This window comes from Stomoxys calcitrans, chromosome 3, assembly GCF_963082655.1.
Source record: "Stomoxys calcitrans chromosome 3, idStoCalc2.1, whole genome shotgun sequence".
Classification (NCBI taxonomy): Eukaryota; Metazoa; Arthropoda; class Insecta; order Diptera; family Muscidae; genus Stomoxys; species Stomoxys calcitrans.
The window spans coordinates 47253434-47277863 of record NC_081554.1 but is presented as its reverse complement, the minus strand read 5'-3'; the positions used below and the strand labels follow the sequence as shown (position 1 = coordinate 47277863).

At 39.7% G+C, this 24430-nt stretch overlaps 1 protein-coding gene and 1 long non-coding RNA gene across 4 annotated transcripts in view; one reads left to right on the top strand and one right to left on the bottom strand.

Annotated features, from left to right (window-relative positions):
• The window catches only part of LOC106090382 (mucin-2), a 485125-nt gene that overhangs the window by 229205 nt on the left and 231490 nt on the right, over nucleotides 1–24430 (top strand). The gene's annotated exons all lie outside the window — the stretch shown is intronic.
• LOC131995536 (uncharacterized) lies at nucleotides 4206–12073 on the bottom strand. 3 transcript variants are annotated; one of them, XR_009397488.1, is made up of 3 exons: nucleotides 11846–12073; nucleotides 11612–11769; nucleotides 4206–4617 (listed from the first exon to the last, which is right to left on the bottom strand). It is a non-coding gene; the product is annotated as an uncharacterized LOC131995536 (long non-coding RNA). The 3 variants fall into 3 exon arrangements; XR_009397489.1 differs by having other exon boundaries at nucleotides 11612–11753; XR_009397490.1 differs by having other exon boundaries at nucleotides 11854–12073.

Below are 24430 nucleotides of genomic sequence, written 5' to 3'. Positions count from 1 at the left end.
TATCTTTGGTGCAGGCACATCCTCCTGCAGAGACAAGGAAGGAAATCTGGTACCTGACATAGATAGCAAGCTGAGGATATGAAAAAAACATTTTACCCAACTGCTGCGAAATCCGTACTTGGGTACCGGAAGCCTCCTCCAAGAAACTCCATGGTACGAACAAGAGTGTCGAGATGATACTGAAGCCAAGAATGTGGCATATAGAGCAACCCTGTAATCAATAGCAACGCGCCAGATGAAGGAGAGGTATTGGGAGAAAAGGAGAGAGGAGAAACGTCTATTCATCAGAAAGAAAAGGAAATGGAAAGACATGAGTGTGGGGGAATTGAGATGTACAAGAGTCAGAATGAAGTTCGGAAATTCTACCAAAGAATTACACATCAAACCGATGGCTTTGGTGCAGGCACATCCTCCTGCAGAGACAAAGAAGGAAATCTGGTAACTGACACAGATAACATGCTGAGGATATGGAAAGAACATTTTACCCAACTGCTAGTGTCCGATGTTGGCGTCGAAGAGGATACCGCAGAACCAATCCCTGATGATGGTATAGAATGTTTACCTCCTAGTCAGAATGAGGTCCAAGTAGCAGTGACCCGACTAAAGAACAACAAGGCAGCAGGAGCCGACGGGTTACCCGCTGAACTATTTAAGAACGAAAGCGACACGCCGATAAGGCGTATGCATCAGCTTGACTGCCCGATCTGGCTAGAAGAACGCATACACGATGATTGGAACCTCAGCATCCCCTACCATCCCCTTGTTGTTCACAAGGCCGCCTTCGATACTCCTTTACGTTCAAAGGTATTTCAAGCCATGTCTGAGTTTGGTATCCCTGCAAAATTAACAAGACTCAGCAAGAATAGGAAAGAATCTCTCCGAATCATTTAATAGCAAACGAGGTTTCAGACAAGGAGACAGCTTATCGTGTGATGGCTCCTCCTTGTCTGAGAAGATTATTCTCCTGTTGGAAAAGATTATACGAGATGCAGATGTGAATAGATATGGCACACTATTTACAAGAGATCACATGCTACTCGCCTATGCCGACGATATCGATATCTTAGGTCGGTCACCGGAAGTAGTAACTGCAGCCTTTGAAAGAATCAAAAGAGAGTCAGTGAAAATGAGTCTAGAAGTAAATGGAGATAAGACGAAATTGATGGTTTCAACTCCCAAAACGCCTTGCACAACCGAGCACATAAAGAAAATGGAGAAAGTTGGGAACCACAACTTTGAAATAGTCAGCAAATTTTTTCTGATGACACCAGTTTTGAGATTAAGCGAAGAATAATTCTGGCAAACAGATGCTACTTTAGACTAAGTAAGCAGTCTAGAAACAAGGCCACCTCTCGACCAACGAACGATTACACTATACAAGACACTGATATTAGCCGTGCTGTTATATGGTTCTGAAGGATGGGTACTTGTCAAAACAGATGAGACAGTACTTGGAGTATTTGAGAGATAGATTCTTCTTTTAAAATATATGGACCAGTTTGCGATAATGGAGAATATAGGCGACGTATGAGCTGTAAGACGACCTTAGCATAGTTACACGCATCAAAATACAACGGCTGCGTTGGCTAGGTCATGTTGTCAGAATGGATGAAGAAGCTCCAGCAAAGAAGTATTTTGAAGGCAGCAAAAAAGTATTTTGAAGGTACACGCAAACCGGGAAGACCAAAAGCCCGATGGAAAGATCAAGTGGTGGGAGACACCTCGAAACTTGGTGTCAGAGATTTTGGAATGAGTGCAGAAGATCGAGGCGCTTGGAATGCTATCGGCTAGTGGAACAAATATTCTGTCATAGCCAATTAAAGTAAAGTAAAGTAAAGAGGGCTTTTCAATGGGGCGCTCCCCTCAGGTATCCCAGCCAAATTTGTTTAGCAAGTTTTTACTTTTAAGTGGAAATAAACTTTAGTCATCACCGAGATCTGGCTGACTGATATATTGCTGACTGACTGATATAGTACTGACCCCATTTCCTCATTTCGCACACATTTTTTTGAAGAGGCGGCTGAGGAGATTCGAGCAAGATAAAAATATTGGGTTGCCCAAAAAGTAATTGCGGATTTTTCATATAGTCGGCGTTGACAAATTTTTTCACAGCTTGTGACTATGTAAATGCATTCTTTCTTCTGTCAGTTATCAGCTGTTACTTTTAGCTTGCTTTAGAAAAAAAGTGTAAAAAAAGTATATTTGATTAAAGTTCATTTTAAGTTTAATTAAAAATGCATTTACTTTTTAAAAAAAAATCCGCAATTACTTTTTGGGCAGCCCAATAAATCTAAAACTAATGCTCAGCAACCAACTATACACCACATAAACCATTAGAAAATTGTCATTTGTTTCGAATGTTTAACTCGAAATCTGCTGAATTTGACCTTCTCCTCTTAGGAAGGGTTTTAAGAAGGAAAATTTTGGTACTTTTCCCTGGGGAAAAGGTAGTTTCAGTGATTTTCCTCTGAAGGAAAGGCAGCTTCAATACACTTTCCCTGAGGGAAGGTATTTTCAGCAGTTTTCTTTAGAAAAAGCTTATTTTAGTAGTGTTGCCTCCATGCAACAGTTCTGGATTCCAAAGGCGAAAATTCTTATAAAGGCCTGTGTTCACAATTGCAAGATTTGTGTAATTTCCAAACACAAGCTTAGAACGCAGCTGATGGGAACCCTTCCTCCAGAACGTACCACGCTCAGTCGACCATTCACGAATACTGGTATTGACTTTGCAGGTCCGTTCGACATAAAAAACTACTCGGCGCGATCCTGTACTATAACAAAGGGATACGTATGTTTATTCGTTTGTTTCGCTACACGTGCTATCCACTTGGAGCTCACAAGTTCCTTGACCACTTCAGCCTTTCTAGCGGCCTTTCACCGTTTTTCTTCCAGACGTGGGTGTCCCTTAAAGATCTTTTCCGACAATGGCAAAACATTTGTTGGAGCATCGAAAGAGGTGGCGAAAAACTTTCTTCAAAGATCGCGGGACGAGACACTTTTCCAATTCTCCTACCAGCGCTTATCCTGGCACTTCATTCCACCAGGAGCTCCTCATATGGGAGGGCTCTGGGAAGCCGGGGTGAAAAGTTTTAAGGCTCATTTCCGAAAGATGGCATGAAAACGTTGGGGTTCAGTGGACTGTGAACGAAAGGGTGATAATGGCCTCCTGAAAGATAGAAATTCTTTTTGGAAGCTTGGAAAGTCCAAAACCCTTAAGACTCGAAATGAGTTTTTGGGTTATGTATGTAAAAAAGTAACCTTAATACCAAGTCACAATGACTTAACAAAAAAAAACGATATATGTTTAGATTTTACGAAGACTGAACTTTATTGCTCTCGAAGTTAAAACGGAATGAACGAGTCTTTCATTTCATAGTCATGACTTCTCAAAATAATGACATTTAGTTTACCATAAAACTAAATTTAGAACTAAAAAGTGTAGTGTTCTCAGTGCCCTCTGTATGTGGCATTATAAAAATGCAGACCTGGAAGTTGTGTGGCACAAACATTACCGGCCCATGTTGCAAGATTGCAAGGTAAAAGTTTTAAATTCAAATATATAATGGTATGAGGTCAAAAAAAAAAAAAAAAAAAAAAAAATAGGAAAATATACAATTCATACGATCTTTGAGTGTTCATAAAATGCTTGAAATTCCATATGCCTTAATACTATAAGGGTTATCTCTAGTCAAAATTTAATAACAATTCAGTTTACTTATAGATTCTAATGTTAATTTTAAATATAATCCAGTTCAATAGTTGTTGCATCAGGTGGTGCATGAGCCAGACAGCACCCAGCCGAAGATAGTATTTGTGGCGACTGGAAGAGAGCCATCACTAGCTAAAAGACCCGGTAATATAATGCGCCCATATATGTCAGATCCAAGTACGATTGAAAACGGCCCAGAGATATAAAATTTTGGATCTGCTAAAGTCAAATTAGCGAATTTTGCAGCAATGGCAGCATCAATGGATCTATTAGGCGTGTCCATTGATATGTGGTTGTTGACTCTCATTGTGGTGTCTAAAACAGTGTGAGAAGAGTGGCGAGATGCTATAGAGACTGCACATATGGACTCCGATCCTAGGACAGTTGTGTTAAGTCGTAGCTCTTCAACAAACTGTTTAGATATTTTACTAATGGCGGTGCAAGGATCAATAACTGCGCGGATATGGTGCTTTTTCTTGCCGATCACATCCAGTATTATAGCCGTTGGAAATAGCAAAGTGGCGTTTGGAGTTGCAATAGACGCTATCGTTAGTGATCGCTGGTTAGTTGAACTGGTGTTTGGTGGTTCACCTGCGGGGCTTTTTTCGACCTTTACTGTCCTTGTTTTCTTGCTTCGCAATTTTGGATTATCTATATGCAATAAGGAGTGATGGTTGCCTCCACAAAACCGACATCCTTTAGTTGAAAAACAAGAACTAGATGAGTGTTGATGGGCTAAACAGTTTGGACAGTAGCGGTGAGTCACAACTAATTGCATACGTTGTTTCGCATCCTTTTTTCGGAATACCTTGCATTTACGAAGACCGTGGTTTTGTGAACAGATTCTGCAAGAGTAATAATTTTTGTTTGCCTCGGAACGGCTAAGGCGGGATAAAATAGGTGGCATTCTGTAAGAGTAAACTAAAATATAATAAAGGACAATAATGTAACAAAAGGAAATTGAATAACTAATTTCTAACATGGTGGGAGTACCACGACTTTTACAACAGGCCGAGTTATGGTTCCCCTTTGTGTAGTTATATCGACTACTCGCACTAAATCATCCTTGCCATAATATATCTTCGAAATACGCCCCAATTTCCATTCCTGGGGTGGCAAACAGTCGTCTCTCACAACAACCATAGAACCAATCTGGATATTTGGCTGTGGTCTTTTCCATTTAATGCGCTTGTGAAGCTCTTTAAGATACTCATGTTTCCATCTAATACTGAACTGTTGAGATAATGCCACAACTCTTCGCCAACGATTAACTACAGAAATAGTAGTCTCGGATTCGTCAGGTTCGGCAGGTGAAAGCAAAGGACCCCCAGTAAGGAAATGTCCAGGGGTAAGAGCTAGCAAATCGTCGGGATTTTCGGATAAAGGTGAAATAGGTCGCGAGTTTAAACAGGCTTCGATACGGGAAAGTATAGTAGTGAATTCCTCGAACGTAAATTTATGACATCCTGCCATCTTTCGGAAATGAGCCTTAAAACTTTTCACCCCGGCTTCCCAGAGCCCTCCCATATGAGGAGCTCCTGGTGGAATGAAGTGCCAGGATAAGCGCTGGTAGGAGAATTGGAAAAGTGTCTCGTCCCGCGATCTTTGAAGAAAGTTTTTCGCCACCTCTTTCGATGCTCCAACAAATGTTTTGCCATTGTCGGAAAAGATCTTTAAGGGACACCCACGTCTGGAAGAAAAACGGTGAAAGGCCGCTAGAAAGGCTGAAGTGGTCAAGGAACTTGTGAGCTCCAAGTGGATAGCACGTGTAGCGAAACAAACGAATAAACATACGTATCCCTTTGTTATAGTACAGGATCGCGCCGAGTAGTTTTTTATGTCGAACGGACCTGCAAAGTCAATACCAGTATTCGTGAATGGTCGACTGAGCGTGGTACGTTCTGGAGGAAGGGTTCCCATCAGCTGCGTTCTAAGCTTGTGTTTGGAAATTACACAAATCTTGCAATTGTGAACACAGGCCTTTATAAGAATTTTCGCCTTTGGAATCCAGAACTGGAGACGCAACATTCGTAGCATTAAACTGTTGCCTCCATGCAATGTAATGCAATGTATGAATAGTATCAGCAATCGGGAGAAGGTACCGTGATACGGCAGGATAATAGGATAACGCTCATTATAAGTGAGGCTCTCGGAATGGGCTATGCGACTACATATTCTTAAGAGGCCTTTAGGATCACAAAAGGGGTTCAAAGTCAATAAGGAACTGGTGGACGTAATTTGCTCCCCATTTGACAATGCCTTATATTCAGTTGGATAAAATAATTTTTGTGACAAGACAATTAAACGATCTCGAACATCCTGGATTTCGTCATTGGTCAGCGAATGAGTTCGTGAAGTTATATCGGCTGAAGCACGGCAATTAGAAATAAAACGGTATACATATGCCATCACTCTAAGAGCTCTTCCCAGCGAAGAAAACCTATCCAGAGGATCTTGGTAGTTTTGGAAGTAAGTAAAGTGGCTGTGAATAGTCTTAGCTTCCAATAGTGTCTCATCTATTGGCAAACCATTCTTAATTGGCCAAAGGCTCGATGGATGCCTAAGCCACAGAGGACCAAACCACCAAAGGTCATTCTGAATTAACTCATCGGGAAACACTCCACGGGAAGCCAAATCCGCAGGATTCTGCCTTGATTCAACATGGCCCCAGTGGTCCACTGGTACTACCTCACATATTTTTGAAACACGGTTAGCCACAAAAGTCTTCCATTGGAACGCTGGTTTCATTAACCAGGCAAGGACTATCGTTGAATCTGTCCAACAGAAAACCTTGCAATTTGGAATGGACGGCAGAATCGATTCAATGGCCTCCGCCAGTAAGGCCGCGCCACAAAGTTCGAGTCTAGGAATTGAAATTGTCTTCAATGGTGCCACCCTCGATTTTGACATAAGGAGGTGTGTGACAATTTCACCGCTGGGAGCCGCGACTCGAACATAAATGGCTATTGCGTACGCCTTTTCAGAGGCGTCACAGAAGCCATGGAGTTCCATATCGCTTTCAGGAGTGAAATGTATCCAGCGAGGAATTCGTATATCTCCAATCCTAGAATAATTCCCCAAGAATGAATGCCATGCTGCAAGTAAATTCGGAGGAAGGGGATCATCCCACCCGACTTTGGATAACCAAACATCCCGCATTAGAAGTTTTGCGAGAACTATGAAGGGGCATAGCCACCCAGCTGGGTCGAATAGTTTCGATATATTGGAAAGAATATTCCTCTTAGTGGGATCGGAATTTGCGTCTAATTGCCCGGCTACGAAATAAAAATCATCAAGTTTCGCGTTCCAACGAACACTCAGAGTCTTGGCCTTACTTGAATCTTCAAACTCAAGAAATTCGGAATTCAGAAGATGGTCCTTTGGAATGGATTTTAGGAACTCCTTAGAGTTAGAAGTCCATTTTCTCAATAAAAAACCGGCTGTCCCCAAGGCCGAAATGAGTTCCTTCTGGGTCTTAGTTGCGGACAAAATATCATGACTCCCCCCAAGAACATCGTCGACGTACATCGACGATTCCAAAATCTCGCTTGCAAGCGGATATTGAAGCCTTACGTCTGTAGCCAGTTGCTGAATTGTGCGTAGAGCCAAGAATGGGGCACAATTTACCCCAAACGTAACCGTCTGTAGCTCAAATTCTTCGATTTCATCGTAAGGGGACTTTCGGTAGAGAATTCTCTGGAATGTAGTGTGTTTCGGATGGACACAAATCTGGCGATACATTTTTTCAATATCGCTATTGAAAACCACTTTATAAAATCGCCACTGGAGTAATAAAGTGCACAGATCTTTCTGCAAAGATGGACCAGGGTGGAGGACGTCGTTCAAACTCATACCATTAGAGGTAGGGTTTGACGCGTTGAACACTACACGAACTTTTGTAGTAACGCTATTTGGACGAACAACAGCATGGTGTGGCAAGTAGTGAAAATTGGATTTGGGAGTGAAATCAATGTCCCTTACCCTCTTCATATGGCCTAATTCAATATACTCTGCCAGAACCGCATCGTACTGCCTCTTGAGCTCAATATCTCTGAGAAGCCGATTCTCATTTCTTGTATACTGAGAAAGAGCTATCTTTTGGGACTGCCCGAGTTGAATACCGGAAGGAAATTCGGGTTTAAATGGCAGCGTAACAATATACCGGCCTGCCTCGTTTCTGGTGGTGGTTTCCACGAACATGTCCTCACAATACTTGTCCATATCGGAAATAGGTTTAACCCTAGGGAGGTCCTCCAGTTCCCAGAATTTGGAAACTAGTTCATCTAAGGCGATATCATCTGGAAGTGAAACAGTAGTGCGGAAGACTGAAATAGGCTCTTTTGGAATGGGACCGGTCAGAATCCAACCAAATACTGTTTCTTGGGCCAAAAGAGACCCACAAACTGGATTAATAATGCCATTTAACATGACCTGCGGAATCAGATCTGCCCCTATCAAAATGTCAATATACGATGACCGATAAAACTCAGGGTCTGCCAGGTGGATGTCAGGAAGTGTGGAAAACATTTCCTCGGATACAGAAAAAGTAGGCAGTGAGGATGTTAGCTTAGGAATGACCATAATGGGAGCCTCCAGGTCAAAACCTGAAGTCATTGGAGAAGTGATTTGAAGCATACATATTTTCTGAGCCTTCGCAGAGAGGGTGCCATTAAGGCCGGATATATGAGCCATAAATTTGCGTGCTTTTAGTTTAAGCAAGTTGAAAAGGTGTTCTGACAGGAAAGACGCTTCCGACCCAGAATCGAAAAGTGCTCGTGCCTTGAAAATCTCCCCATTATGTCGGATACCAACCATGGCCGTTCCCAACAGCACGGTCTTGCTGTTGGCTGCGAAACAAGACTGTATGGGAACAATGGAATCACCATTGGAAGTGGACTGTATCGATTTCTGATCAGTTTCGGGAATTTCCATTTCCTCATTGCAGTCTTGATGCAGTAGAGTGTTGTGCCTCCTGTTGCATTTTTGGCAGTTAAATGCACTTTTACAGTCTTTGACAAGATGTCCCTTAGAAAAACAATTAAGGCATAATTTTAACTGCTTCACGGTTGTCAGTCTATCGGCGTAGGTCATATTATGAAATTTCGAACACAATCTTATGGTGTGGTTTTCATTGGGGCATAACTTACAATTTGGAATGACAACACCATTTCGATACGAATTCACTCTTTTGGAGGAGCTATTCTTTGGCATTGATTTGCCAACGTTCTCGTTCTTGGAATTTGATATCGATTGAGAAGTGCTGGGAAAACCGAAATCCCTCACCGTCTCCAATGTCTGAAATCGACATGTCAAGAAGGAATCAAGTTCTGTCCAAGATGGAAAGTCACTTTTATTCTTGACTGATTGCTCCCACAGGGACAATGTGATCTCAGGCAAACGCATGGAACAAACATACACAAAAATGGGGTTCCAACTCTTGATATCTATACTATAGAGCTTTAGTGAAGCTATAATCCCATTTATAGTACTTTGAATCTGCTTTATGGACTCGCTTGATTCAACGGTAATTCCTGGCAAATTAAAAAGGGTCTTAAGTTGGCTGTTCAGTAGTAAACGTTTGTTGTCGAATCTAACCTCCAACGCCCTCCATGCTAACTCAAATCCCTCATTCGTGAGAGGTGCCTTTCGAACTATTTCCCTGGCTTCACCGCGAGTCTTGGAATTCAAGTGAAATAATTTTTCGACAGGGGAGAGCCTCGTGTTATTGATGTATAAGGCAGTAAAAAGGTCGCGAAACGATGGCCAGGAGAGGTAATCCCCGTGAAAGAGGTCGGTGTCACAAGGAGGTAGGTTTACATTCGGACTCGAAGAGAATTCCAACCGCGTTGGATTGGGGGGAGAAACAGCAGCGGACCTTTTGGATTCTATAACCTCACTTATTTTAGCTATGCCATAAACGTAAGTTCGATAAGTGGTCTGATACCGCGCTTTCAGGGTTTCTATGTCCCTCTTATCGTCAGCAGCGGCTAACTCAGCCAAGCTAGCCTCATACTTTGGTTTAACTCTCTGCCATATTTCCCTCAACTCGTCCCGATGAACCTCCAAGGAGTGGATCGCGGACTGGTGCAGAAGTTCGCTTTCGAGTTCTGCATTGAACTCGATTAAAGCATCGGATATTTGGATAAAGTTTGATAGGGCCATTCTGTTCTATCAAAAATCTTTCGCTAGCAACGGATGTCAAAAAAAAAGGAAAATTCGATGCAAATTATACGGGCCACTACTTCAAAGGAAATTTCTACCAGAATCGATGTTCTGAAGGAAGTGAGTGGATCCCAAGAGGGCAAACCGAACAAAGGTGATCCAAAAAAAAAGCTAATCTCCACGTCTAAGAACTCTAAAACGTCCAAACAATAGCTATATAGCCAACTATGAAGAACACAGTATGCAGTACTATTCACTCCACTAAAAATTGTCTGCAATGTAATTCGTATCAGAAACAAGGAATTAAAAATTTGATTCTAATTGTTATTTCACTTTGAAAAAATAAAACGAAATATCGGAAACTTAATGCACAAAGGACAGTCTGGTTAATATACGACTTTGGAATTGTCGTACTTACTAATGCACCGAAGAGGAATCAAAAAATTTGTTTGGTTGTATCCACTAGAATAGACTGCAGCATCAAAAATATCAATTATAAACACTTTTATCCAACACAATTATTTCTTTCACCTGGCCCTTTGATTTCTCTTCTCAATTGTGTGGTTTCATCGAATTTTTCTAAAGTTGCTTTATCAATTAGCGAAATGCTGTTCTTCTTCTTCCACTATTCTATTTAAATAGTCTCAATTATCAAAATTATTCAATTGTCTACTATTTCTTTACCAGCAAACTGCTCACTACTCACGTGGACTTTCTAAAACAGTAACAGCAATACCAAATGCACTAAATGTTTGTCCAAATTTGACAATTCGGTTATATTTCAATCGCTCAATCTTTTTTCTCTTCGAATAATATGAAATTTTAATAAATTTAACATCCAAATATTCATTTAATTCCTTTATTTATTTCGATGGCATCAAGTCAAAATGAAATTTTATAAAATCTATCACATGCTCGTCTACACTATATGTTATCACACTTAGTTTGGAAATTTCAACGAATAAGACGAAAAGGCAAAAAATCATCAACATTCGAGCGACCTGATGTGGGAGACAACGTGTAGCTTAGCTTTGGTTAAGCTACAAAATCTAGTTCTTGACGGAGGGATTGTAGTATGGTGAGAAAAAATTATAAAACTGGTACTGGTACTGCTTGTGGTTCTCTCGTGTAGTCAGCGAATAAAGAAACAACAAGGGATGGGTAGTCTGTAGGTACCTACAACTTTTATCAAAAAGGAATGAAAATCAACGTGGATGATTGATTCTGTGGTGATCGATTGGAATATGGATAGGAAAAAATATGATGTAAAGAGTATTTTTTTTGTTGTTGCCTGTTTTTTAATAACCACTATGATGAACACGAATGTACCATATACGACAAAAAAACTGTCAAGTAGAGCCTTTGGAGACCATTAGTGTAATTACTGTGCTTTGTCTTCTTATAAATCAAGATCAAAGTTTTTGTGTTTAAGAGGATTGAAATTGAAATAAGCAAAATAATTTGACACACTTGATAAGGAGATTGGTTTGAAATGTGTGAACCAATTCAGCGAATTTTTTTGAAGTTGTAATTGCCAGAAGTTTAAGCAAAATATTATAAGCAAGCAAACGAAAGAATTTAGTATCAATTTCTTGGAAAAAATTGAACTTACAATGAAATTGAAATCACTTTCACGGAAATGAATTTTTGTGTAATTGACCTTCACAAAAAAAGAATGTTGCTCGTACTTTCTAAACTTATGTAGGAAGAAATTTTGTACGACAATGGCATGTAGGTTACCTGGTTTTCCTTGTGAACTGCAGGGATTGATTTGGATGATTTTCCAGATTTCACGTCTTTTAGGTTAGCCAAAATCCGGGTTGAAGGATCATGAAAACGTTGGGGTTCAGTGGACTGTGAACGAAAGGGTGATAATGGCCTCCTGAAAGATAGAAATTCTTTTTGGAAGCTTGGAAAGTCCAAAACCCTTAAGACTCGAAATGTGTTTTTGGGTTATGTATGTAAAAAAGTAACCTTAATACCAAGTCACAATGACTTAACAAAAAAAAACGATATATGTTTAGATTTTACGAAGACTGAACTTTATTGCTCTCGAAGTTAAAACGGAATGAACGAGTCTTTCATTTCATAGTCATGACTTCTCAAAATAATGACATTTAGTTTACCATAAAACTAAATTTAGAACTAAAAAGTGTAGTGTTCTCAGTGCCCTCTGTATGTGGCATTATAAAAATGCAGACCTGGAAGATGTGTGGCACAAACAAGTAGCTTTTTCTTTAAGGAAGGCTAACGGTGATTTTTGTTGAAGGCTTTCGAAATGCAGATGTAAGCATGGTCGTCTATGCCCCTGAACGCTTGGTTCGAATCCTGACGAGAACCTCAGCAAATATTTTACAACAGTGGTTTTCCCCAACCAATTCTAGCGACATTTGTGAAGTACTAAGCCATGCATACCCAAGTGGTGTCGCACTGCCATTCGGACTCAGCTGTAAAAAGGAGGTTCCTTATTATTGAGCTTAAATTGGATTCAGACAGCATTCTGAGAATTTTGTTGTAAGCTAGTGTGATAACAGTTTAAGATGATTTGTTTCAGAATATTTTATAGTTTTTCTAAACACTTAAAAAGTGATCACTCAACATTTCAGCTTCAAATCATTGTGTATGCGTCTCGAGGCTTTTCATTTTGCAAATCTTATTTTTACCTTGAAATAGGAAAACACCAACAGACGCCCAAACACTAAATTTTTTGTAATTTCCATCCAACGCCAAGCAATATGTTTGGATAAGTAGTCAATATACGAGTGCGAGTGCATGTAAAGTTGCATTGCATCTCTTTTAAAAGCAATGCATATAAGTATTGGATTGCCCAAAAAGTAATTGCGGATTTTTCATATAGTCGGCGTTGACAAATTTTTTCACAGCTCTGTGACATTCTTTCTTGTCAGTTATCAGCTGTTTTTTACACTAGAAAAAAAGTGTAAAAAAGTATATTTGGTTAAAGTTCATTCTAAGTTTTATTAAAAATGCATTTACTTTCTTTTAAAAAATCCGCAATTACTTTTTGGGCAACCCAATATATCAGCTCTGTAAGCTTATGAAGACCCTGAAGTAGCTGTCTATTGTTATTCGGAAATTGGCAGGTATTGGCATTTGGCCAATAGCCAGAAAGAAAAAACTTGATAATTTTACAAAGCCGCCAACACCCCAATGACTTATAGCCACAATAAACATAGGCCACATTTTTTGTAGTTTTATTTTCCAATGAATGGAAATCGCAGCAATTGAAAGGCATAGTTATGATGCCATAATTGGGCGTAGGAAAAAAAGCCGAAGAAATATAATGCGTTTGTTGAGAAAACGAAAAATGAAGAAAAAACGTGAGAAAATTTGTAAATTTATTTGAATAGGCATATCATGTAAACTTCGATGGATAAGTGATATCCACAAATTATATATATTTTATTTATGTTATAGAAGGAAAAATTAAAAAAAAAAAACTTGAAAAATATTTGCCTTAAATCATATAAACTCCCTATTTTACCCATTTTTCGTTACTCACCAAAATATATGCATTATAAAATGCAACTGAAAAATCCCATATTCAATTTGTCATGGACTGTCCCATATACAGTAAGCAATTGACTTAAGTAGCAACATTGAAAACTATAGAAATTAATTTGATTTGTGTGGCTTGTGGAAGGCGTACATGTGTGTGTATATGGTGCCAAAGAAGCACCTGTCTGAGGCGGATTTTTGTTTGCTGAAAGATTTTGTCTTAGCCCCATATATGATCGAAAGCTATTGAACTTGAATTGTAATGCGATTTTGCAATATTGTGGTTCGAACGAGTCTTAAAATGGTGCGATATGTTATTTAGCATTTATTGCTGGCATAGCGTACATAACAAATAAATCGATTGATCACAATAATAGATGTGAGTAGCAAATACATTGCTGCCTATAGCCAACAAAAAAAAAGGGTGATTTTTTTGAGGTTAGGATTTTCATGCATTAGTATTTGACAGATCACGTGGGATTTCAGACATGGTGTCAAAGAGAAAGATGCTCAGTATGCTTTGACATTTCATCATGAATAGACTTACTAACGAGCAACGCTTGCAAATCATTGAATTTTATTACCAAAATCAGTGTTCGGTTCGAAATGTGTTCAAATTTTGACAAATTTTGTTCAGCGATGAGGCTCATTTCTGGTTGAATGGCTACGTAAATAAGCAAAATTGCCGCATTTGGAGTGAAGAGCAACCAGAAGCCGTTCAAGAACTGCCCATGCATCCCGAAAAATGCACTGTTTGGTGTGGTTTGTACGCTGGTGGAATCATTGGACCGTATTTTTTCAAAGATGCTGTTGGACGCAACGTTACGGTGAATGAACACATTTCGAACCGAACACTGATTTTGGTAATAAAATTCAATGATTTGCAAGCGTTGCTCGTTAGTAAGTCTATTCATGATGAAATGTCAAAGCATACTGAGCATCTTTCTCTTTGACACTGAGGTATAAGGCACTGGTGAAGAGCCATAGAAAGGGAGTTTAAGAAGGTCCAGAGTTTCTTGAGTCGGAATCACGGTAGCGTTGAGATCCAAACCGCAGGCAGGTCTGGAGAATATACTGAATATGTGACCAATTGAATTCTATTGAATTGCCCAAAAAGTAATTGCGGATTTTTCATATAGTCGGCGCTGACAAATTTTTTCACAGCTTGTGACTCTGTAATTGCATTCTTTCTTCTGTCAGTTATCAGCTGTTACTTTTAGCTTGCTTTAGAAAAAAAAGTGTAAAAAAGTATATTTGATTAAAATTCATTCTAAGTTTTATTAAAAATGCATTTACTTTCTTTTAAAAAATCCGCAATTACTTTTTGGGCAACCCAATATATTCGGAACTGCACCGCCAAGTTTCGCTTAGGCTGAGGCCTAGTCCTTGAATACCTGAATACCTAGGCCTAGTCCTTGAATACCTAGGCCTAGTCCTTGATTCGGAACTATCCTGGAAGAAGAATATGGAAGAAATAGCCTTAAGGCACTGTGCGCGATTTGCAGTAGGAAATGGGGGGTCAGTCCAAAGATGATTTACGCGTATTGTGAAACTAGTACTGATTGAAATCCACACCGCAGGCAGGTCTGGAGGCTTTGCTAGATATTCGACCTATTGAATTGTATATTCGTAACTGCGCCGTCAAGCTTGCGCTCAGGCTGAGGGAGCTCGGCATGCTGAAGGAGGACGGACATTTCCACTCTGGATACCATGGATGCGGAGGGTAGATTTAAGAGGGTCTGAGACTATCTGGCACCGACACCGATCAAGAATATTATTGGGTTGCTCAAAAAGTAATTGCGGATTTTTTAAAAGAAAGTAAATGCATTTTTAATAAAACTTAGAATGAACTTTAATCAAATATACTTTTTTCACACTTTTTTTCTAAAGCAAGCTAAAAGTAACAGCTGATAACTGACAGAAGAAAGAATGCAATTACAGAGTCACAAGCTGTGAACAAATTTGTCAACGCCGACTATATGAAAAATCCGCAATTACTTTTTGGGCAACCCAATACATTTATTATTCGCTTTTCCGAGTGGCAGGAGTGTTTGAGGACCAATACAGAGACACTCGAAGCTTCGGTCTTCACTAACGGCTCCACCGCGGAGGCAGGGACGGGATTGGGGGTCTACTCCGACGCACTCAATATACGAAAATCACTGAGACTGCCGGACGAGTGTACGGTCTTTAAGGCAGAGGTTTGTGCCAATTACGGTAGCAGCCAAAGTAATCCTGGGAGGGAATTTGGGGAACAGGGGCAAACTTCTCCCATATCAATGTGTGCTGTCTGATTAAAGTTTTAGCTCAATGATAAGGGGCCTCCTTTTTATAGCCGAGTCCGAATGGCGTGGCGCGGTGTGGCCTAATCTAGACTTGAAGAGGTCTACCGCTTGATAAAAAAGACGTCTCAGTCACGACGTCTCACTTTGCCAGTAATAATTATTCCCGAAGCTGTGATTAGATGGAGGAAGAAGAGCCTAAAGAACATCTGCTGGGTGTATTCCCGCATGTGGTCCTATCTGGACCATATTTAGTTCGAATGTCGGCAGGTCTAAAAAAACTCATTGGTCTAAGTTTCATTGAAATCGGGTAATAAATGCCCCTCTTCTGGGCTTGAGACCCTGAATCGCCAGATCAGCCTAAAAGGCAGTTATGTTCCAATATACCCCGATATGGACCATATTCGCTTCGGAATTTTTAGGCTAACTCACTATGCCAAATTTCAGCTAAATCACACAATAAATGAGCCTGATATCGGTTCAAGACCCTAAAGCGGCAGATTGATCTATATGACAGCTATAACTGAATATTATCTAATGCAGATCATTCTCGGCTGGGATAGTGGGGGCCTAGTGCAACTCACTGCTCAAATTTTCAGCAAAATTGGATAATACGTCTGTTATATGCTTAAGAGCCTACATAGCCAGAACGTACATATGGCAACTATATCCACATATGGTTCGATCTGAACCATATTCGATTTGAATGTCGACGGGCCTGATAAAGCTCACTGTGCCAAATTTCAACGAAATCGGACAATAAATGCGCCTGTTAAGGGCTTAAGACCCGTAATCGCCAAATCGGTCTAAATAACAGCTATATGGCAAATAGTAGCCGATTTGCCCCATTCAAGAATTTAACTTGCGTATGAAAGAAATACGGGGTTGTGCCAAATTTCAGCTCAATATCTTAATTTTTAAAAACTGTAGTAGCGTAATTACAACTTACGGACGCACAGACGGACGGACGCACAGACACACGGACATCGTTGAATCGTTCGAGAATTTTACGACGATCAAAAAATATGTTCTCTGTAGTGTATTGCTTAACGGAAGAATTAAATGATTCTATTCACAGATAAAAATAATTTTTAAAAACAACAACTTTTGTCACAAAACCGACGACAAAATTTGTTAATTTTCCCGCAACAATTTATTTTGAATTTCAACGATCCTAAGTAGGAATATGTTGTTGAAAGGCACTCGCCTTGCAACCCAGTATATAACAACAACAAAACCAAAAAACCATTTTACCAACAATGCACAGTGGGAGAAAATCGAAAAAAACTAGTAAAAATATACCATTAGAGAATCGATAGAGATAACTTTTTGAAATTTGAAACGGTTAAAACTGAGGTGCTATCGAGAGCTAGCCGCTTGCAATTTTCCACAAATACTTTTTATTAGTGTAGGTCGGTTGGCATTGTAAATGAGCCAAATCGGTCCATGTTTTGATATAGCTGCCATATAAACCGATCTTGGGTTTTGACTACTTGAGCTTCTAGAGGGCGCAATTTTCATCGGATTTGACTCAAAGTTTGCACGTGGTAGTTTGGTATCACTTTAAACAACTGCGCTAAGTATGATTCAAATCGGTCCATGTTTTGATATAGCTGCCATATAAACCGATCTTGATCTTCACTTCTTGAGCCTCTAAAGGGCGCAATTATCGTCCGATTTGATTGAAATTTTACACGTGGTGTTTTGGTATCACTTCCAACAACTTCGTCTAGTATGGTTCAAACCCGTCCATGTTTTTATATAGCTGCCATATAAACCGATCTTTGGTTTTGACTACTTGAGCCTCTAGAGGGCGCAATTCTCGTCCGATTTGACTCAAAGTTTGCACGTGGTGTTTTGGTATCACTTTAAACAACTGCGCTAAGTATGGTTCAAATCGGTCTATATTTTAATATAGCTGCCATTTAAACCGATCTTGGGTCTTGACTTCTTGAGCCTCTAGAGAGCGCAGTTATCGTCCGATTTGATTGAAATTTTACACGTGGTGTTTTGGTATCACTTCCAACAACTGTGTGAAGTATGATTCAAATCGATTCATAATCTGGTACAGCTGCCATATAAACCGATATGGGATCTTGACTTCTTGATCCTCTAGAGGGCGCAATTCTCATTCGATTTGGCAGAAATTTTGTACAACGGCTTCTCTCATGATCTTCAATATACGGTGTCTAATATGGTCTTAATCGATCTATAGCTTGATACAGCTCCCATATAAACCTATCTCCCGATTTTGCTTCTTGAGCACCTACAAGGCGCAATTATTATCCGAATGAACTGAAATATTACACAATGACTTCTACAATGTTCAGCATTCGTTTATGATTCGAATCGGACTATAACTTGATATAGCTCCAATAGCATAACAGTTCTTATTCATGCGATCCATGGTGGAGGGTATATAAGATTCGGCCCGGCCGAACTTAGCACGCACTTACAGTCAAGATTCAAGTTTAAGCTCAGTGATGAGGGGTCTCCTTTTATTAGTTGACTTGGAACGGCGTGCCGCGGAACGACACCTCTTTAGGGAGAAGTTTTTGCCATGTAGGCAAAGTACATCAAAAATATCGCCAGCATTAGAAATGGAAAACCACCGTTGAAATTTTTTTCTGATGGTCTCGCCAGGATTCGAACCCAGGCGTTCAGCGTTGCAAGCGGACATACTTACCTTTGCGCTGAGGGAGGCTCCAATCGCATGTTTACTTCTTAATAAAGGGGAAAGCATGCTGTTAGAGAAATGCAAAAACATCAGTCCATTCACTACCACGACCACGCTTACAGGACTATATAGGGTGGGTGATTCAAAATAACAATTTTTGTTGAAAAACCCTATATAGTAGATTACAAATTAACTAATTCAACATTCAAATATTATAAGTGTAGTAATTTTTATTATTTGTAGTAATTTTTTGAAAGCTCAGCGTTCATACTTAAAGTTTTGTAATACCTTATAAACGGTTTTAAGTCCACATTCCCTAACACTGCCTTTCTATTTTTTTTTTTCATTTCAGGTAATTGTTATGCTGTTTAAATAAATGTCTCAACATTTTGTTTGCAAAAATGTAAGTAGCACCACATAGACCAAATACCAAACCAGCAAAATAACTTTGAACAAACAAAAATAGAATTAATTTAACAAAAAAAAGCTAAACAAAATCCTAATAAAAAAATACCATTGGCCACAGTCAACAACGTATACGAAATACTATAAAAATAATAAAAGAGCAACAAAATTCAATAATGACAGCACCCCAACAGCTATGTTGACGAAAATTAAAACTCCACAGTTTGACAAGTTAAACAACCTTTGATACAGCAACCAGCACGTTAGCCACAAGCACCCAAAAAGCGGTCAACAAAATCAAAATTACACTTAAGTTGTCACAAAGACAGCTCTATTCAATTACCACAAGCATCGAGCAACTGTTGACTTATGGTGGCGACAGACCAAAAAGCAAAGCTACCAACCGATAAATTTTTGAATTTAGATTTCAAGGTGCACTCAAAGAATGCACTCTGATAATTAAGAAATAATTACCGAAAAAAAAATCAAATGGTTGTAATTGAACAATTAAACTTTTGACAGTTCTTCAATGAGAAAAAAAAACAGATAAAATCTTAAGACTGGTTATCATCAAGATGAAATAAACACTTGTCGTATCCAATGTAAGTCGACGTTGAACTCAATGGATAATTTGTAGATGCCAAATGTGTTATTATGAAGAAACAATGTCGAAAAAGTGGTTCTAATATCTGATCTGATAGGGAGATGAGGTTAAGGTCGCCTGCGATTAAACTTAGACAAGTTCTTTGAATGGTAGTTTCAAATAGAAAAACATCACCTCCAAAATTTCAGGCAAATCTAGTAATAATTGCGCCCTCCAGAGGCTCAATAAGTCAAACTGGGAGATCGGTTTATGTGGCAGCTATAGCAGGTTATATACCGATTTAGACCACACTTGGAACAGTTGTTGCAAGTCATACCAAAAGGATATATGCAACATTTCAACCATATGGGATAAGAGTTGCGCCCTCTATAACTCCAAGAAATCTAATCGGGAGATCGGTTTATATGACGGCTATATCAGGTTATGGACTGATTAAGACCATACTTGACCCCGTTGTTGGAAGTCAAAACAAAACACTTCACGCAAAATTTCAGCCAAATCGGATAATACCTGCGCCCTCTAGGGTCTCAAGAAGTCAAGACCCCAGATCGGTTTATAGCTATAGCAATTTATGAACCGATTTGAACTGATCTTAGCACAGTTGTTGAAAGTTATAACCAAACTCGTTATGCAATATTTCAGCCAAATCGGATAGAAATTAGTCCCTGTAGAGGCTCAACAAGTCTAGACCCCAGATCGGTTTATATGGCAGCTCTATCAGGTTATGGACCGATTTGAACCATTCTTAATACAGGTGATGAAAATCATAACAAACCACCTCATGCAAAATTTCAGCCAAATCGGATAATAATTGTGCCCTCAAGCGGCTCGAGAAGTCAAGACCCCAGATCGGTTTATATGGCAGCTATATCAGGTTATGGATCGATTTGAACCATTCTTAATACAGTTGTTGGAAGTCATAACAAAACACCTCATGCAAAATTTCAGTCAAATCGGATAGGAATTGCGCCCTTTAGTGGCCCAAGAAGTCAAGACCCCAGATCGGTTTATATGGCAGCTATATCAGGTTATGGACCGAATTCAACCATACTCAGGACAGTTGTTGAAAGTTGTAACAAAACACCGCATGCAAAATTTCAGCTAAATCGAATAATAATTGCGCCCTCTAGTGGCTCAAGAAGTCAAGACCCCAGATCGGGTTATATGGTAGCTATATCAAGTTATGGACCGATTTGAACTGATCTTAGAACAGCTGTTGAAAGTTATGACGGAACACCTCATGCAAAATTTCAGTCAAATCGGATAGGAATTGCGCCCTTTAGTGGCCCAAGAAGTCAAGACCCCAGATCGGGTTATATGGCAGCTACATCAGGTTATGGACCGATTTGAACCATTCTTAATACAGTTGTTGAAAGTTATAACAAAACACCTCGTGCAAAATTTCAGCCAAATCGGATAATCCTGCGCCCTCTAGGGGCTCAAGAAGTCAAAACCCCAGATTGGTTTATATGGCAGCTATATCAGGTTAAGGACCGATTTGAACCATTCTTTATACAGGTGATGAAAATCATAACAAACCACCTAATGCAAAATTTCAGCGAAATCGAAAAACAATTGCGCCTTCTAGTGGCTCAAGAAGTCAAGACCCCAGATCGGTTTATATGGCAGCTATATCAGGTTATGGACCGATTTCAACCATACTCAGCACAGTTGTTGAAAGTCATACTAAAACACCGCATGCAAAATTTCAGCCAAATCGAATAATAATTGCGCCCTCTAGTGGCTCAAGAAGTCAAGACCCCAGATCGGTTTATATGGCAGCTATATCAGGTTATTGACCGATTTGAACCATTTTTAATACAGTTGTTGAAAGTTATAACAAAACACCTCGTGCAAAATTTCAGCCAAATCGGATAAGAATTGTGCCCTCTAGCGGCTCAAGAAGTCAAGATCCCAGATCGGTTTATATGACAGCTATGCCAGGTTAAGGACCGATTTGAACTATTTTTAGCACCGTTGTTGAAAGTTACAACACATCACCTCATGCAAAATTTCAGCCAAGTCGGATAAGAATTGTGCCCTCTAGCGGCTCAAGAAGTCAAGATCCCAGATCGGTTTATATGGCAGCTATATCAAAACGTGGACCGATATAGCCCATTTACAATCCCAACCGACCTACACTGATATGAAGTATTTGTGCAAAATTTCAAGTGGCTAGCTTTACTCCTTCGAAAGTTAGCGTGCTTTAGACAGACGGACGGACAGACGGATGGACAGCCGGATGGACAGACGGACAAATGGACGGACATGACTACTTCGACTTAAAATGTCATGACGATCAAGAGTATATATACTTTATGGGGTCTTAGACGAATATTTCGGGGAGTTACAAACAAAATGACGAAATTAGTATACCCCCATCCTATGGTGGAGGGTATAAAAACACCACCTCCAAAATTTCAAGCAAATCGAGTAATAATTGCGCCCTCCAGATGCTTAAGAATTTAAACTGGCAGATCGGTTTATGTGGCAGCTATATCAGATTATATACCGATTTAGACCATACTTGGAATAGTTGTTAAGGGTCATACCAGAATACTTCATGCAAAATTTCAGCCAAATCAGAAAGAATTGCGCACTCTAAAAGTCAAGACCCAAGGTAGGTTTATATGGCAGCTGCATCAGATTATCAACCGATTAAGACCATACCTAGCACAGTTGTTGGAAACACCACGTGCAAAATTTCAGCCAAATCGCATTAGAATTTCATCCAAATCGCGGATCATTACCTTGTTTCAGCAAATGTTCGCAACCGTTTGAACATGACGAGAAAAGTACGATCTGATACTGTACGGAAGTTGGACATTGAAAAAGCGGCAAAAACCCCACTACTAATGGCAGCGGCATACTCCACTCGACTGATCCAACTGCTTGATGAAACCACTCCTTGTTGCGATGATATAATGGCTCAGTGGCAAACTGTTGCCCACTCCATGGAAAATGCCACAAAATCCGTACTTGGGTACCGCAAGCCTCCTCCCAGAAACCCATAGTACGACCAAGTGTGTCGAGATGCTACTGAAGCCAATGCGGCATATAGAGCAACCCTGCAATCAGTAGCAACGCTCCAGATGAAGTAGAGGTATCAGGAGAAAAGGAGAGAGGAGAAACGTCTATTCCGCAGAAAGAGAAAGGAAATGGAAAGATGTGAGTGTGAGCGAATTGAGATGTACAGGAGTCAGAATGAAGTCTGGAAATTCTAGCAAAGAATTAAACATCAAACCTATGGCCTTGGTGCAGGCACATCCTCCTGCAGAGACAAAGAAGGAAATCTGATAACTGACACAGAATAACATGCTGAGGATGTTATCATTCCGTTTGTAACACCTACTTCCAGGTGTTACAAACGGAATGACGAAATTAGTATACCCCCATCCAATGGTGGAGGATATAAAAATGATTGTCCATTGTGGTACTTCTTATGTACTCAGTGAGTAGGCCGTCCTAGACCATTTGATACTGTAGCCTAAGATTGCAAAGCGCTTTGATTTCTGAGCGTCCCCTCTCAGTTGTTGTATTGGGTTGCCCAAAAAGTAATTGCGGATTTTTTAAAAGAAAGAATGCAATTACAGAGTCACAAGCTGAGAAAAAAATTGTCAACGGCGACTATATGAAAAATCCGTAATTACTTTTTGGGCAACCCAATATGTTACTATGCTGACATTTTTCTCGAGTGTAAATTTTAATTTGTGCATTCAGAGCGTGTCTAATCCAATATTTTTCATATCTGTTTGAATAACCTTAGAATTTTTGTACAGCTTATTAAGAATAACAAAAAACAAACCACACAATAATGTAACCTGCTGTTAATCTTGTTTCATGTGGACCTCCTGTTGATTATCTCAAATATTTTGTGCAAGTTGTCAAAATATTTAGTCTTAAATTACACTGGCATTGCCATTTGGGTAGTTTTGACATGGTTCAAATGCAAAATGATTGATGGTTATTGTGAAAGTATTCAAGGCAGCAGTCAATTGCAGCTTTTGTGATGACCTAACTACAAGAATATTGATAATGATCTCGGAGAAGAGTTTTGCTCTTCGGATAGTTTCGAAAGAAAATATAAGACACCTCCATAGCAACATAACAATCAGTGTAAAGTAGATAGATGACTCAAACCATACTTGGCCTATAAATGGCAAGGGTATTGACTTTGTCGAAGATATGTCGTTAAAAAGCATCAAATCTGTCAAAAGGTCCATTTATGGTACGAAAATAAATCGTGGCATTATTTTAAATTATTTGGCAAAACTTCTTACATGGGGAATACTGGTGTCCCACGCTTTTTATACCCTACACCACTACTATGATATAGGGTATTATAACTTAGTGCAGTTGTTTGTAACATCCAAAAGGAAGAGAGATTACCATTACTGCGTTACCCTTTACCATGTCGATCATTCGGCGGAGACTGCTGCTGCCCAGAGCCTAATGATAAACCAAAACCACAGACGATAATCGCCTAAACCACCGCCGTAAGTATCAAATGCAACGTACCAACGAAATAACTGAACAGTTTCAAATTCACCTATTCTGGATACCGGGCCATAGAGATATCTCAGAGAATTGTACAGCAGACGTGCATGCAATAACTATAGACTAAAATACACCTTCCGGGCATCTGGTTATGCTTCTAACTTCTATACTGACCTTTTCAGAAAATGCACAAAGGGCAAAGGCCGACAGAGGGTCACAAAAAAGGGGCTTGACGATGTCTAACACTTAGCCAACAAGGGCTAGAACAGAAATCTCACTCATTATATCCGCCATGACAGATCTCTGTCTGATTGGATATAGATTTCTGCAGAGCTACGAGGACGACTGGGAAGCAGAAGGAGTTCTACTTTTGGTTCTTATTTCTTTAGGGAATTGTCTGAATTAGGAAATAGCAACATTTGGAAGTTAGTAAGCATTTTCCTGAAATTTGCGATAGTGAGTTGTGTTAGGCCCCTTGATATCCTTCTTCGATTTGGCTTAGATCGGTCCAGATTTGGATGTTGCTGCCATATAGACCGACCCGCCGATTTAGGGTCTTTGGCCCATAAAAGCCACAT